Source organism: Petromyzon marinus, chromosome 43 (assembly GCF_048934315.1).
Source record: "Petromyzon marinus isolate PM22_M1 ecotype Great Lakes invasive population chromosome 43, UKy_Petmar_22M1.pri1.0, whole genome shotgun sequence".
Taxonomy (NCBI): Eukaryota; Metazoa; Chordata; class Hyperoartia; order Petromyzontiformes; family Petromyzontidae; genus Petromyzon; species Petromyzon marinus.
In genome coordinates, this window is record NC_133709.1 from 2,568,234 (window position 1) to 2,581,465 (window position 13,232).

Sequence of the window (13,232 nt, forward strand, 5' to 3'; positions counted from 1 at the left end):
GCGGAGAATCCGCAACAACGGGGATTACAATTTAATACCGCGATGAAGCACAAAGGCATTGCACACCTGTGGTGGGGTCACGTCGGGGTCACGATGGGGTCACGTGCGGTGCCCCAGGCATTCTGTGCACAATGTGATCAATCGGGGAGGAGAGGGAAGTCTCGGGGAGACGGTAAGTGGCCACTCCGGGGACGCTGCTGGCCACCAATAGCCCCCCGGGGGGGGGGCCTACGGCAATGGATGCGTTACACAGAGGCCTTGATCCAGCAGTGGACGGGTCATGGCTGACGATGTGCGAGCAAGGGAACGGATTAGGAAGTGTGGCAGTGAGGGACGAGACTAGGGGAGTGGTCGAGGTTAGCGTAAGCTGTGAGGTTAGGGGTAGGGATCGGGATGAGGTTAGGGGTAGGGATCGGGATAGGGATGAGGTTAGGGGTAGGGATCGGGATAGGGATGAGATTAAGGGTAGGGATCGGGATAGGGATGAGGTTAGGGGTAGGGATGAGGTTAGGGGTAGGGATGAGGTTAGGGGTAGGGATGAGGTTAGGGGTAGGGATCGAGATAGGGATGAGGTTAGGGGTAGGGATCGAGATTAGGGGTAGGGATGAGGTTAGGGGTTGGGATCGGGATAGGGATGAGGTTAGGGGTAGGGATGAGGTTAGGGGTAGGGATGAGATCGCGGTAGGCTGTGAGGCTCAGCCTACGGTGTTTGACGCTAGGTTTGCTATGGGGTTGAGGCTAGGGTTGGCTATGGGGTTGAGGCTAGGGTTACCTATGGGGTTGAGGCTAGGGTTAGCTATGGGGTTGAGGCTAGGGTTGGCTATGGGGTTGAGGCTAGGGTTGGCTATGGGGTTGACGCTAGAGTTAGCTATGGGGTTGAGGCTAGGGTTGGCTATGGGGTTGTGGCTAGGGTTGACTTTGTGGTTGAGGCTAGGGTTAGCTATGGGGTTGAGGCTAGGGTTGGCTATCTGGTTGAGGCTAGGGTTAGCTATGGGGTTGAGGCTAGGGTTAGCTATGGGGTTGAGACTAGGGTTGGCTATGGGGTTGAGACTAGGGTTGGCTATGGGGTTGAGGATAGGGTTGGCTATGGGGTTGAGGCTAGGGTTACCTATGGGGTTGACGCTAGAGTTAGCTACGGGGTTGAGGCTAGGGTTGGCTATGGGGTTGAGGCTAGGGTTAGCTATGGGGTTGACACTAGGGTTGGCTATGGGGTTGAGGCTAGGGTTAGCTATGGGGTTGACACTAGGGTTGGCTATGGGGTTGACGCTAGGGTTAGCTATGGGGTTGACGCTAGGGTTAGCTATGGGGTTGAGGCTAGGGTTGGCTATGGTGTTGAGGCTAGGGTTGGCTGTGGGGTTGAGGCTAGGGTTGGCTATGGGGTTGAGGCTAGGTTTAGCTATGGGGTTGAGGCTAGGGTTAGCTATGGGGTTGAGGCTAGGGTTGGAGCTATGGGGTTGAGGCTAGGGTTAGCTATGGGTTTTGGGCTATGCGGTTGAGGCTACGGTTGGCGATGGGGTTGGAGCTATGGGGTTTGTTTCCTGCTAGAGTTCGCCTGCAGCACCGTCTTTCAGAGAGCCAGAGCGCTTCCCGCTCTCGCGCCCGCGAGCACAAAGTCCCCGGCAGCTTCGCCGACGTTTTCGTGCAAAGCTCTTGACACTTTTTTTTTCCCTTAAATTAAAAGCGATCGTCGCTGCAATGCGTGCAAAGCGGCGATTGATGCAACTCAGGCGCTCGCCTGCTATGGCAAAATATACATTTATATCCGTGGGTAGAAACGCCACCGCCTGTGGTGAACTGGCACCGTCCACAATGTCGGCGGCCAAGGTGAGTCTTCCATGCTTCGTCCGACTTTGTGCCACTGTTAAGGCCCCGGGGGTGGTCATGTGGGGTGGGTAGCGGGGTGGGTGGTTGGCGGTCGGGGTGCAGGAGGGAACGGAGGGTGACTATCTCCCGCTCGCCCCCTGCCTCTATCCGGTGGTGGGAGGTGGGGGGGTCAAACAAACGGCAGCTAAAATTTGTGGAGACTCAGCTCCGAGCTGTGAAAGGCTCCCGAGCCGATATTTGCACGACACGCGCCCCCGCTCCGGAGTTCAGCTCAAATTTCCAGGCACCCTTCCTGGGCCGAAAGCTTCCGCCGTCGCCCGCCACGGTGGTGGGGCTACGAATCGCCCCGAGCCCATGGGGCTGGCCACTTCGCCCCGTGCCCCATGGCCTGTCGGGGTGTGGCCCCCTGACCGCTCCAATTTGCCGCCACTCCCTGCTCTGGTGTGCTCCTGGCCGCCCAGATGCGCTTGCGCTGCGCTCCCACCTGCGAACGCGTGTTTCTGGGTAGTCACGCCGGATTCGTTGTCGGTCAGCGGTGCGGCTGAACCTGGCGGGCACCTGAATGGCTGAGTGTGCGACCAGTCGGTGAGGTGCGCGACTAGTCAGGTGTGCATGCCATGACGGCTCAGGGGCGGGCTGGCTGACTGCGTGGGGGTGTTGTGTACCTTGACTCGTCCGGTGTGCTCCCCACCAGTCTTGCCAGTGAGGCTGTGAGCCGGCTCCGATAAAAAAAAAAAACAGAAAACTGCCTCCCGTGGAACACTGCAGGTTGTCCTCATCCGCACCTTCGATTAGCACGGTTGGCCACGTACGTTGCGAAAGAAGTTCAACGTACAGTGTAGTTCCTCCACAGGCATCCCTCTCCCGTGCCGCATGCGCAGGTTGCGGTAGAGAGTGGCGCAGCACGGTCCCCACTGACGCGCACGACGCACGCACACGCGAGTTTCCCTGTGGACTGCCCCTGTTGGTGCTAAAATTCATGCCGCCGGTCGCCCCGCGGGTGACGAGCCAGCACTGAAAAAATATAAGCACAGTCGCGACCGTAGGCAGAGAACAGAAGCAACACCCCCCCCCCCCCCCCCGGGAGATCTGGGGAAACCTGGTTTAATGGTGCTGAAAGACTGGACCTGGGGTTTGGTGCTAGAATTACCCGGGTTTAAGGGTGCTTGGAGAGACCTGGGATTGTAGTGGGGAGGAGATCCGGAGAGAGGATCTGGGATCTCCTGTCCATCGCCCCCGGCTGCTCTTCTCACAGACGCGCCGCCGCTCCCTCCCCCGCGTCGCGTCATGAGGCACCGGCGGTGGACGTGGCGAGCGCGGGGGTTTGGTCGCGAGTCGGAACGTCGCTCTCCGGTGTGCTGGGGGGGGGGGGGGGAGGTGCGCGCTGCTAATCCGCACGGCATCGCTCTTGCATGCAACCGAGCCCCCATAGTCGCCCCGTAGTCGTCGCACTTTAGTCGCCCTTGTAGTCACCGCGTAGCCGCCCCTCTCTGGATGTTCATATCTTTTGCCGTTTCGGTGACCGTACTAATCGCGAGGCCTGTGACGATTTCACCGATGAGGGTCGGTTCCTAACCGCTCGCGAAAGGGTTCGCCCGAATCGCCACGCGCGCGCGCGGTCCCAAGTGGCGGACGACGTTTGGACATGTGCGTGCGACGATGCGCGCGTGCACCTTCCGGATAATGGAACTGCCGGCGAAACGAAACCTAATGTACGGGACGGTCAATTGCATGGAGACCGATCCCATGAGATTAACAGCACGGACGCGTTGTCCTTGCACCGCACCTCCGATTAGCACGGTTGGCTACGTACAGCGCGAAAGAAGTTCAACGTACATACGAGACGTACGCGGCATGACGTGTGAAACGAAACGCCCGAAGTTCAAGACGATGCAAATGAGACGGGACACGCGAGAGAGATTACATGACATTGGCAGTGCAAACAAGACCGACACGGCATACGAGACGAAAAGTCTTAACAGCAAGACAACGCAAATGAGACGGGACATACGCACAGCTGTCAACCCACATGGAAATCTCACCGAGTCTCATCACTCCTTTTTCAAGAGGGTCCTGCAAAGGCTTAGCAGGAGGAGTTTCCGTAAACTTCCGTGCACAGGGAAACCTTGCGCCAACGCGGATTTACGGAACGCGTGTTTCGCCAATACCATACCGTGTCAAACCTTACGATTTATACCCCGTATTCTTGTACAGGGAAATAGAGTGTTTCATGTCCATACCGCGTACAGCCGTTTCAATAGGGCAATTTTTGGTTTAACACGTAGGCTTTCGCGACCAATATCATCTAACCCAAAAAAACCTCTTGTGGATGGGCAATTGTTGTGTGTCTGTGTTTCTCCATTGTAATGGGACTTTGTAGGATGAACGTTGAGGTTTATAAGGACACGGGGTAACCAATAAGGTCTGAATTGGTCTGTAATAATATTTACGAATATGCAAACGAGATGGACAGGACAAGACGGTAGAGGACACAGGGACACATCAACGACAGCACGAACAAACTACACGGTACAGACGAGTCCGCAAAGATAAATCGCGAAACGAGTGATCTGGTGTTGCGGCTGCTGCTGCTTTCTCAGTGGTGTTCAAGCACAAGTGGGCGAACAACACTCAACACGTTTGTCAACACTGGCCGTCAACGTTTCGAGCAATGGCCCTTCATAGCGCGTCATTTGAAGGGCCATTTATCCCAAAACATCACCTATTTTATACATATATCTTTTTTTTCCATTTTAAGGCCAAACGCTGTTCTTGACGAACGTGTTGATGACACTTTTGGGTTGTTTTTTTTTGTTCTTAAAAACAAAACATTCGGAGGAACGATGTTGATGGTTTTGTGGAATCGAATCGTGACGCCGGAATCGTGGGACGTTGTTGGGAATCGTTGCGGGCCTCGCCAATTGAAGCCGACCGCGTGCCGTGCATTGGGGCAGCAGCAGTAGCTGCTGCTGCTGTTGGGGCCCCGCTCGTCGTGTGAGTTTGCACAATGATAGCGGCACATACGAGGCCGCAGCCACCGTTAAATATCGGATGCGTAGCCTCGCCCGTTTGAGCATTGGGACGTGTACATTGATTTTTAATTGTCATGGTATTCTCGTTTCTAATGTTTCTCCCCCCCCCTCCAACTGTCATTGACGAATTAAAAAACAGTATTCGACGTCGTCTCCCTTTGCTCACCACGCGTGCTGCTGCTGCTGCAGCCTCGACACAGACACGACCCTTCATGCACAGCCCACCAACCCCTGGGCATCCTCCAGGGCAGGTCTCATTCTATAGGCGGGGGGGCATGAGGGGGACTCACGCCCGCCTTGTCAGTTGTCATTCTATAGGCGGTGGGGGGGGGGGGCATGAGGGGGACTCACGCCCGCCTTGTCAGTTGTCATCCTATAGGCGGTGGGGGGGGGGGGGCATGAGGGGGACTCACGCCCGCCTTGTCAGTTGTCATTCTATAGGAGGGGGGGGGCATGAGGGGGACTCACGCCCGCCTTGTCAGTTGTCATTCTATAGGAGGGGGGGGCATGAGGGGGACTCACGCCCGCCTTGTCAGTTGTCATTCTATAGGAGGGGGGGCATGAGGGGGACTCACGCCCGCCTTGTCAGTTGTCATTCTATAGGAGGGGGGGCATGAGGGGGACTCAAGTTCCATTTGGCAGTTGTCATTCTATATGAGGAGGACCCCCACCCTCCTTGGCAGTTGTCATTCTATAGGAAGGGGGGGAGGTGGCATTCTTTGGGGGGGGGGGGGGGGGCCGGACAGTTTTAATGGCGCGTGTGGCAATGGGTGCCCCCACCACACAGTATTAGGTGAAGCCGCCCCTCGAAGCCCCCCTGTTTTTCTGTCGGAATCGCCCCTGTTGATGTTCCTTCGTGGCTGTCTCTCCAATCTTCACACGGCCCAGTCGTTTAAGCGAGTCTGCCCGCTTGTTGCATTGGGGTGCACGTTTCGAACGGAGGAGCCGCCCTGGTTAATACTGTGGGTGTGGTTACCATTAAAAAAAATACGACCCGTTTGTTTCTCCGTGGTCGTTAAAGATCTCGTGGCGTCATTCGCAAGAGCAACGCCATTGTTGGAAATTACAAAAAAAAAGTACACCGCCAATTACCCAATTGGATTCTACACCACATCAATCATCGCCCACGTACTGCAAAAACTTGACAGGAAACCTGAGGAAAAAAAGAGGCCTTCCCCTGGCTCAACAAGCGGAAACGAGCTCGTCCGATTCGCGAGTGGCGGTGCGGCCTCGACCCGTGGCGCCAGATGGCAGCACCACCCCGTGGCTCGCGCGGCCGCCGATATTGGCGACCTCTTTTCCACACACACAAACACGCGCGTCGTCTGGGTTGGTTGGTTGGTAGGCAGCGGCTTGAGCGAGATTCCTCGAGCAAGAGAAGTTCTAAGAATATGGTTCGCTGGGTTGGGATCATTTGTTTTCCCCGCCGGTGTGAAACGGGTGCTGACAGGTGGCGCTACGGGAACGCTGATCCATTGCCATCCATTGCCACGCCGTCTGTGGACCCTGCTGGACAGGTTTTGGACACAGGGCGAGGTCTCAATGTGTGCGGCCAAACTCCACCGTTTGTGGTCAACGTGACAACTCAGAAGAGTGCAGCTGTGGCACCGTAACAAACGGCGTCGCATACTCGTTTTGTCGCCTCTCCACTGCATGCGGGCCACCGAGGGCGCTACCGCACGGCTCAGCGATGACGCCCTCGTTGAAATGAATCGCCACATGCAGCGGACAGAAACCTGCATCACCCTTCTCGCCATGAACCCGGCCCGGTACTGGTTTTCGTGACACTTTAAAAGGCAACTGAACGCCATCATCTTGGCGCAATGCACGTCCTTAATTCGAACGCATATTTGATCTAAACAATGCTATTTGAGACCCAAACATTCCCACCACTTTGGCGAGATGTTAACTACCACGCCTGATATACAGGAGGTCGTGGGTTCGATCCCGACCCTGATGCCTGCTGCGTGTCTCCCGGTGGTAGCGTGGATTTTTCTCCGGGTTCTCCGGGTTTTCCCTCCACATTTAGTATTTCCCTGCTTTAAATGTCCGTAAATAAGCCACTTCGTTGAGCTATCATTTGTGACCAGGTCGCTTCTGAAAAAGAGCTATTGTAGCCCATTTGTTTAATTGTTAAGTAAAACAAGAAAATGTTATTACAAGCCTCACTGCTGCGAATGCGGCCATGCAACCCAAATTATGGACCGTATAGTAAACCACTGTAGCCTGCGCTCCTTCAGTGGAGGAGGAGGAGGAAGAGACAAAGGACACGAGCCATCTCTCACTGCTGAAGCCCTCTCTCGTCGTGGCCAGCAGCAGACATCACCATCAGCATTCAGCTCCTAAACATATCGCTGCCATCACACGCGGAGAACGGAGCGTTCTTCGTCTGACGTCTCCTGGAGGAGCGGTGTCTCCGTGTGAAGGATCTCGCCGGCGCCACAGAGCGGGCCCATATCACCGTGAGCCTTTGGTCTATCCACTGCTGGCCAAATCATCACGTGCCCGATACACACGAATAGCTTGTTGGTGGCAGCACACGAGAAGCAAGCGAATATAAGCGCCTTCCAACCACTCTGTGTAAGTATACCGAGTGGTTTTCCGCATCTCCAGTGAGCACGTTTGGCTACGTACGTTGCGAAAGAAGTTTAACGTACAGACGTGTATATGCGTGTATGTGTGTGGGACAGGGTGAGCCTACTAGGTGTGTTGTGTGTGGAAAACTGGCGCAGAAATTAGCGCGCTGCACTTCGAACCTGGCGACCCAAGAGATCGATTCCCGCTCACGACCAACTTCAAGTGACGATTATCTGAACCGATCCTGGGCCTACCGTTGGTCGACTCGGCCTCAAATGAGTACCAAGTACGATGTGTAAACATCGCCACTGGGAAGGCAAAGGCGGCCGGGCGTGGCGCTGTCCCCACACCCATTCTCGTGTACCGTGCCGGCCTTCATAGGTGCTCGCTGACAGCACTTGCCCCAACAGTCTGTTAAGGCTACACGAGGGGATCTACTGCCTTTTGTCTTGTGTGTGTGTGTGTGCCGGTGTGAGTGCATGTGTGCGCGCTGTGCGTGTGTGCGTGAATCTGTGTGCCGGTGAGTGTGTGTGTGCGCGCTGTGCGTGTGTGTATGCGTGAATCTGTGTGCCGGTGAGTGTGTGTGTGCGTGCTGTGCGTGTGTGTGTGCGTGAATCTGTGTGCCGGTGAGTGTGTGTGTGCGCGCTGTGCATGTGGGTGCGTGAATCTGTGTGCCGTAGTGCGCGCGCGCGCGCGCTGTGTGTGCCGTTGTGACTGTTTGCAGATCCCAGGCTCGGAGCTCGTGTCCGGAATGTGCGAAGCTCCAAGCTAGAGGAATGCCCCGTGCCCCCATTCTGCCCCCATTCTGCCCCCATGCCCTCCCCCCCCCCCGTGCCCCGCGTCTCTGTTTGACGGATTAAACCCTTTCTTGGAACTCTTGTTCGTGTCGGGGGTCCGTGTCTCACCCCCTAGGTGGGGGTACGTCCCTCTCTCCGTTCGTTCTGATTCGACAACAGAGGCCCATATGGTGGCTCGCACACCCGTTCGCTCGCACAGAGGAACCCACGGACTCGCGTAAGGGACTAGCACAGAAGGGCCCATGATCTCTGAGACGCGTCCTGTTCCGTTCCGTTATTGCCAGTTCATCCCGACGATGGCATTGCTCTTGAGCTGCCCATTTGAGTGCGGAGTCGGTATCGAAGTGTGGGGGGGGGGGGGGGGGGTTGGGGGCACTGGAAAATAACTCACCAGCAGCTCTGTGACATCTGCTTCCACGGGCCGTTCCGTCCTTAACACGGGGTGATGCCAGTGCCGGATTAAGCTAGTGCGGGACCTGTAGCATGTTTTCAAGGGGCCCTAAATAAAAAAAAAACACAGATCAATATTAAACAACACATTTTTTTAATATTATTTGGGTCTTTTGGTAAAGTCACGTAGATAGGTTCAAAGAAAATAACAAAAAAACTACAACGTTTCGATCGCAACACAAACGGTCGTCTTCCTCATGACGAACGCTTGTGTTTAGCGATCGAAACGTCGTAGTTTTTTTGTTATTTTTTTGTTCTTTTCTTTGAACCTATCTACGTGACTTTACCGAAAGACCCAAAGAAGATAAATTCCTGCAGTCACGAAAGCTTTTTAGTCAACACATTTTTAACTTGCACAGTAAAGTAATTGTACTTTTTTTATTTGCTGTACAGCCAGATAATACGACAAATCGCTAACCTTAAACACCCGGTCGTTCGTAAAAGTTTAAGGCGGTATAGTACTATAGTAATAGAGCAAGTGCAGAATCACTGAACCGGAATTGATAGCTTGAAAGCATTTAGCGCGGGGCCCTCGAAAGTGCGGGGCCCGTAACTACTACTACATGTGTAGTAGTACATGTGTAGTAGTAGCTACTACACATGTAGTAGTAGCTACTACATACTGTATGTTGTATGTAGCTACTACACATGCAGTAGTTACTACATGTGTAGTAGCTACTACATGTGTAGTAGCAGCTACTACACGTGTAGTAGCTACTACATACTGTATGCAGCTACTACACGTGTAGTAGCTACTACATACTGTATGCAGCTACTACACATGTAGTAGCTGCTACACGTGTAGCAGCTACTACATACTGCATGCAGCTACGACATACGACATATGTAGCTACTTTTGCTACGAGGATGATCCGGCACTGGGTGAAGCCACTGCTCACTACGGGACTCCGGCGTCTCGTGCCGCGACCCAGATGCCACCGTCCCGGAAAGGAAACAAAATGAACCAAACGAAACACTGGAGAAATGTCTGTTCGAGAAGACCACGTGCGCGACCGCCCGTCCCACACATCATCACCGTGGCCACCACAACCGCCAGCGCCGCTGTCACCATCAACTCAGGCAGCAGCGATCAGCGATCAGATGGGGGACGCTGGGGAGACACCCGGAATCCCGGTAGCAGCTATCGGTCACGACTGACGTTAGCCGTGGCCGGGGAATCGAGCCGTACGCTAATCACTGCGTCACCGCTCCCCTGTCGTCCCTCGTGGGTCGTTGGCGGTGAAAATGACACCCCTCGGTTGTTGCGAGTGGGGCCGTGAAATCCCCCGTGTGCTCACGTGTACCCCCGTATACTCTCACGTGTGATCACGTGTACCCACATGTACTCCTGTGTACTCCTGTATGCGTATCCTCGTGTGTACCCCCGCGTACCCACGTGCACCAACGTGTACCCCCGTGTACTCACGTGTACTCTCGTATGCTCTCAGCGTACTCACGCGTACCCCGTGTACTCAAGGAGCGGGGTTGGCGGTTGTTGTGTTTAAGAAAGACTCGGTTGTTGGGGAGGTAAATGGAGGGCAGGGAGAGGGGGGGCTAGGGGTTTGGGGGATGAGGGGGATAATGGCTGCGCTGCTCCAACTTTAATTAATTTGCCACTTGGAGTTGAGCTCCGAGTGCGGCGCTCATCAAGAGCGCAGCCCCCCCCCCTGCCCCCCCTCTCCCCTTTCATCCCCCCCCGCCCCCCGCGCTACGGATTAAGCGCCCCTCGATGCTTGAGAGCGCGTGTTCGTGTATTGGTTAATTAATTTACTAATTCACTTTAAACCACCCCAACACGACCAGCGAACCACCCGCCCCAAACCCTCACTCCCAATGAAACCCAGGCGAGGCGTGAGGCCCCAGGTGTGAGTTCCACTCCCCTTGTCACGTGATGCGACGTGGCCCCAGGTGTGAGTTCCACTCCCCTTGTCACGTGATGCGACGTGGGCCCCAGGTGTGAGTTCGACTCCCCTTGTCACGTGATGCGACGTGGCCCCAGGTGTGAGTTCGACTCCCCTCGTCACGTGATGTGACGTGGCCCCAGGTGTGAGTTCGACTCCCCTCGTCACGTGATGCGACGTGGCCCCAGGTGTGAGTTCGACTCCCCTTGTCACGTGATGCGACGTGGGCCCCAGGTGTGAGTTCGACTCCCCTCGTCACGTGATGCCACGTGGCCCCAGGTGTGAGTTCGACTCCCCTCGTCACGTGATGCGACGCGGCCCCAGGTGTGAGTTCGACTCCCGGTTTGGGGGGGGGCGGGTGAGAGTGGCGGTGGGATTGACTCAGCCCCATCATCGCTGCAGGGGTCGATAAAAGAGGTTACTACTTTGTGTGTGTCCTGTGAATAGACTCGCTCCCCGCCATAGGAACGTGGAATTTCCGCCGCCGGCTCTGCAGGGCTTGTAAACGGAGCAAGAGTATCGCAATGCTCATTTTCGCGGCAAACCACTTTGGACTTTAAAGGCGAATGTTGTGTTCTCTCTACATACACTGCTATATGCTGTGTATGTATTTCGCAACTGTGCGCGTGAGAGGCCAGGGTTGGTGGATCACGCCGGGATCCATGACGACTCGAAGCCGCGAGGTGGCCAGAAGATGGCGGCGCGGCAAGTCGGATTCCTGAATCCATCTGTGCGGATCCCCGAAGCGCAGTTATTCCCTCGAATGTAATGCGTCGGTGTGGGGTTTTCTCTCGGGTTGTCTGGTTTCCCGCCACGTGAAGCAAAAAAAAAGGATTAAAATCGACATTGGCCAAACATTCCTCTTGAAAAGTAGTCTTGAGACTCCGCAAGGCTTTTTGTAGATAGTTAATTAAATTGCTTAATTAAGGGGGTGGACGAGTGGGGGGGGAGGCAGGGGGGGTCCCCACCGTTCTAGGCAACCCCCACCTCTGCCTCTCTCATCCCCTTTACTTCATCCCCTTGAAGGGATTTAAAACCCTGTGAGGTCCCTTACACACACACACACTTGTACACACACACACACTTGTACACACACACATTTGTGCACACAAACTTGTACATACACACACACACTTGCACACACACACACACTTCTACACACACTTGTACACAACAACAACAACCGCCATTCGCCACTAAGTGGCGGTGACGTCACCACGACGCTTGTGCCAGGCTATGTGCACCCTGAGGCCACGTGAAGTGTCGAACGCCCGCTGGCAGGAGGTCACGGGGCAGACCCAGGTGCCACGGGTCGACTGACTGAGATGACTGGCTGATGCACCACCTGTGCCCCCTACTGTGCCAACCTGCTGTGCTTTAGCCACCCGGCGCTCCGCTCGCTGTTGTGAGCGTCGCTCCTCCGCCCTCCGTTGTTGTTGGAGGGCGACTGCCTCCAACTGCCCAGTAGCATCCTTCACGAGCCTCCTCCACAGAGGCCGATCTTGACACCGCTGGTACCAGTCATCGGCAAGTCCACTCAGCTCCACGTCCTCCTGTACCACATCACTCCATCTCTTCTCTAGCCCGTGCCGCGCCCGCTTAGCCCCCTCAATCCGGCCAAACAAAAGCTGTTTCGGCATGCGGTGGCTGGGCATGCGGGCTACATGACCCAGCCATCGCAGCCTTGCCTGCCGGAGGAGCTCACCGATGGGACCCTGCCCAGATCTTTCAAGGATTTGTGAGCTCCTCACACAATCCAGTCTGGTTAAACCCAGGATGGATCGTAGGCAGGCCAGCCTAAATGTTTCTAACTGGCGAAGATGTTCCATTAGGGGGGTCCACGTTTCGCAAGCGTAGAGAAGGGAAGGAATGACCGTGGCCGAGAAGACCTGAAGCTTAGTGCGGAGCGACAGACCAGGTAGCTTCCACACAGCGTTACGCAACCGATGAAAAGATATTGCCGCTCGACTGATTCGGAGTGAGACCTCTGCTGTTAAACTGGAGCCAGTCATAAGCACACTGCCCAGGTATGGGAAACTCTCCACTCTCTCCACAACTGCCCCATCACCGATTGGGAGTTGTGGGGGTGGAGTGTCCGATAGTACAAAATACCCAGGCAGGTGCTTAGTTTTGGTGGGGCTGATGGTAAGGCCCCACCTCTTAATGGCACGCTCCAGTCTCAGCAGCAGCGTCTCCAACTCCTCCTCTGACTGAGCAGCTATTACCAAATCATCAGCATACATAACGTGGTTGAGCAATAGGGAGCCATCCCTTGACCGCACCCGGGCATCGATTAGCCTCCCATTATATCTGTACCATATGGAGATTCCCCCGGTACAGCTATTGAAGGCTTCACGAACTACGTGGTCAAAATAGATGTTAAATAATGTGGGAGCCAGAGGACATCCCTGTCGCACCCCAAGGTGTACAGGGAATGGCTCTGTCTCCCGGCCACGTAGTTTTACCCGGGCCCGCTCACCATCATGAAGGTCCTTAATGATCGTGAGCAGAGGGTCAGGTACTCCAAAAGCACGAAGAACGACCCAGAGCCCAGGCCTACTTATGGTATCATAGGCCTTGACCAGGTCAATAAAGCAGAGATGTAGGTCTTGTTGGAATTCCCTACACCTCTGCTGTAGCAGACGGACAGA

General features: G+C 55.2%; 1 long non-coding RNA gene across 2 annotated transcripts; it reads right to left on the bottom strand.

The window, feature by feature from the left end:
- Positions 1-5,583: 5,583 nt before the first annotated feature.
- Positions 5,584-10,342, bottom strand: LOC142930784 (uncharacterized). Of its 2 annotated transcripts, none has more exons than XR_012946731.1 (3): positions 10,107-10,342; positions 8,622-8,729; positions 5,584-6,362 (listed from the first exon to the last, which is right to left on the bottom strand). It is a non-coding gene; the product is annotated as an uncharacterized LOC142930784 (long non-coding RNA). The 2 variants fall into 2 exon arrangements; XR_012946730.1 differs by having other exon boundaries at positions 5,584-6,365.
- Between the last annotated feature and the right edge of the window lie 2,890 nt (positions 10,343-13,232).